The following is a 3625-nucleotide window of genomic DNA, read 5'->3' as shown; positions in this document are numbered from 1 at the left end:
TAAAAAAACACTAAAACTGCATTTCTAAAATGTCAATAATATATCAAATAATGATAAACAAAATACTATATTTACATAAAATTTAAAGTATACAAAACAGTGATTGTATCAAAAACGTAAAAAAGATGAATAAAATTCAACATAAATTTAGGTCTTCATTAAGGAGAGAGAAATTATTTTCTCTGATAAAGAGTATCTCTTTTTTTCTAGCAAACACACACACCCTATAGCAAAATAAAAGCAAATAAACAACAACCGAAACTTATACTGGTATCAAAATATCAAATGCCTAGAAATAAACATAACTGAAGATCTGCAAGATCCAAGTAAAACGATGGCATAAATAAATGACGATACAAAACTTTCATGAATCAGAAAACACAATATGGTAACAATATATCATATATCTTTTCATTGATTTATAGATTTAATGCCACCTCAGTCAAAATTCAAGCTGGTCTTCTCCTGGAATTGCCATGCTAATTCCTAATGTCTAAGAAAAGTCAAAGGAGCTTGTATGGGTCCCAGTGACTAAACCACCACCAAGGGCTCAGTAGCCTCCCCTCAGTTTTGCATGATCTTTTCCCCTCTGACTTTCTTGTTTCTCTTCCCCTTCCAGGCCAGATCACTGTCACCAAAGAAAAGGGGTGAAGTGTACACTATCCAGAGCAAATCTCCACTCTTTCATGCCCTTTGTCAATGCAACGCAAAAAAGCTATGACTTGCTTGACTAGCACCGAGGATTATGTCCATGTAAGAATTCAACAAAGGAACAGTGGAAGCCCCTTACTGCTATCCTAGGGATGGCTGATGGGTATGCAAAAAAGAAACCTGTAAAGGTGATTAAAACAAAAATTCCATACTATACTTGAGCCTGAAGAATATGGAGAAGTAATTCAGCCACAAGGTGAGCAGTGTAAGAGACTGGATGAGCTAAGGTTGACCCGCTGAAGGATCATGGGATTTAAGTGCTTGTGGCTCACTGAAGGTTAAGTGAGGAGATCCATGCAGTGAGCACAATTTCCCTGTCCCTCTTCATAACTTTAAAAACCTCCTAACTTGTAAAATGAAACCATATGGGGTCTGCTTTTAACTCAGACTAGTGAACAAACTGAAAAAGAGCTACCCCCCCACCTCCTGGGAGAGAGGGGTGGTGGGAGAGGAGAGAGAGAAAGAGGAAGGAGGGAAAGGAGCGTGCATGTTTAAAATAGTCTTCAAGAATAGCATATTTGTACAACTATAGGGATTAAGACAATGTGTGAAAAGAGGAATAGAACACACTGAAATGAGACGCACACACAGAACCTGATTTATGCCAAAGTTAGTAAGAAGAACAGTAGAGACATCTTTCTAATGAGTTTTGCAGGATTTATTGAATAGCTGCAAAAATGAGCTGATTAATATGTCACAATGAGACAGAAGTTAGACCCTGTTTACAGGAAGATAGGGAAGGGGCCCCTGAGAAAAGGGCCACCATGCTGTGTGGCAGCTGACAGTTTCTCTCCTCTCCCAGCCAACAAAGTCCTTTGCCCTTAAACATGCAGATCTTGTTCTTAAAGAATTCATGACCCTTTACAATGGGCCTAAGTTAGAAAACACCAAGAGGACATTATCCAGGACAACAGAAAAGGTAAACGCATTATCAGAGACCTGATCTGGGGAAGACACCTTCTCAGGGCTGGAAATGTCATAGGATGGGAGAGTGATGAGCTGCACTGTGAAGTCCTTGGTTTTTTGGGGTCCAGCTGACTAAAATTAGAGACCTGCCCCAAGGCGCAAAATAAAGCCACAACCACAATAAAAGTAGGTAGAAAAGAGAATTTAATAGGAAAGAAAGATTTTAGAAAAGAAGTACACCCAAAAGACTTTCAGGCCGGCAGGTTGCTAGGCAGCAACTGCTGCGTTTGGAACTGGTTAGGCGTTACTTTTATTAGTAGAGGTGATTATGAATATTTAATGATGGAAGGTCTGTCACACTATCTATGTCCCTTGTTTGAATTCCCAGGCTTATGTATCCCTCTCACAGGTGAAGAATTTGAGGAATTTGATTACCTATCTGCGCATGCCCAGTGTGAGCCAGGCGGTTTAATTAGGATAGATTGCCCAATTAGTTTATCACCCCAGTGGGAATCAGGATGTTGACCAAAATGTTTGGTTAGGGCTTTTTGTATTCATGAGGGATGATAAGAGAGAAATTTACAATCATCCCTGTGTATCTTCCTCAGGTACCAAGGAAGGAAAATGGTAATTGCCAGGCCTTCCCAGCACCAGGGGTTAGGTTGGAAGGAGACATCTCCCGGAGGGAGGGTCTGGTTGTAACTCCTGATAAATTCTGACTGATGTGACACGTGTCCTTCTGCTATTCTTAGGGCTGCCCACTCATTACTAGTAACTGCCTACCACAGAACCATCCCTGACTCTGGGATGATTTCTAACATATAGATCACCAGGCCCTCAAAATTAACTGAGATAATGACCTTTTCCAAATTAAGAAGCTCCGAGAAAAAGTCTCTGATTAGCCATTGTTGTGTAGTCTCACGATTATGAGACCACCAGGACATGGGATGGGCTACCATGAGCACATGTGCACAGATTCCTTCCAGCTGGGATGGGAACCTGGAACCAAACCAGACAATGGCAATGCATTTCGGGAACACACCCTTCTTGGGAGCTCTGATTCTCCTTCAACCTACTACAGTAACCTCTCTGTTGGCTATCCCATACATGCGTCTGTGTCTCCAATGCTTCCTGAGCGTGAGACAAAAACATGGGTCCCACTGAAAATGCTGGGCCTAATCACACCTGCACCCCCACATCCCAGCATCCATATTGATCACTGAGCAAGAGAAATTCCATGATTCTCCTGTTTGGTATTATTAGCATGCTGCATTTCAAAAACTCCCATTGAAATCCCCAGTGAGATCAAAGAACCTGACCTAGGATCCAACATGCAGCCCATGCCCCTGTCCTCACAAACTGCACAAGAGTTTCTTAGAGAATACCTAATAGGGCTGATGGGTGAGGGCTGGCCAGTCATCTCTCAGACCCATCCTTCTCTGATTCCTGGAAATCTCCTGTATTTTTCATATTTATTATTTCTCTTGGACAAATGTTAGGCATTTATTTCTCCCCTTCCAAAAAATATTACTTATCTGTGTAAGAGCCTCTATAATTAAAAAAAAAAAAAATACTTTTGTAACACAACTGGGCACTTCTAAAGAACATAGGGAAGAGTGAACCTATAGTAGTGTCAGATTTCCAGTGACCTGACTGAGAAGCTATTCCACAAAATGACAGTGTGGTCCAAATGTTTGAATCATTCCTGGTGCACCTCCACAGTCTATACTGAGCACCGCGCCCTCTTTTGACTCCTAAGTAGTGTGTTTGAGTGACTAAGGAAACTTCTCCTATCAGAGCACAGGCGTAGCTTGCATATGCAGCCATTGCCTCAGTAGGCCCCACTGCAGAGGATCCCTGCAATGCTAGGAGGGATTCAAACGCAAATCACAAGATGCTGTGGCTTGTGTAGAAAGCCCCTAAGGTGATTTCAGTATCAAGATGCATTTCTTGGGAACCAGCAGTTAGCGTAATGGCTATGTCGCTGGACTCCCACGTAGTCGACCAC

At 41.8% G+C, this 3625-nt stretch overlaps 1 long non-coding RNA gene across 1 annotated transcript in view; it reads left to right on the top strand.

The window, feature by feature from the left end:
• Positions 1 to 901, top strand: part of LOC102482280 (uncharacterized) — an 11977-nt gene extending 11076 nt beyond the window's left edge. The window contains exon 3 of the long non-coding RNA XR_333157.1: positions 620 to 901. This is a non-coding gene — a long non-coding RNA (uncharacterized LOC102482280). The remainder of the gene's footprint in view (positions 1 to 619) is intronic.
• The last annotated feature ends 2724 nt before the right edge of the window (positions 902 to 3625 follow it).

This window comes from Tupaia chinensis, unplaced genomic scaffold, assembly GCF_000334495.1.
Source record: "Tupaia chinensis unplaced genomic scaffold, TupChi_1.0 Scaffold000002_1, whole genome shotgun sequence".
Classification (NCBI taxonomy): Eukaryota; Metazoa; Chordata; class Mammalia; order Scandentia; family Tupaiidae; genus Tupaia; species Tupaia belangeri.
This window is presented reverse-complemented; position numbering and strand designations above follow the sequence as displayed.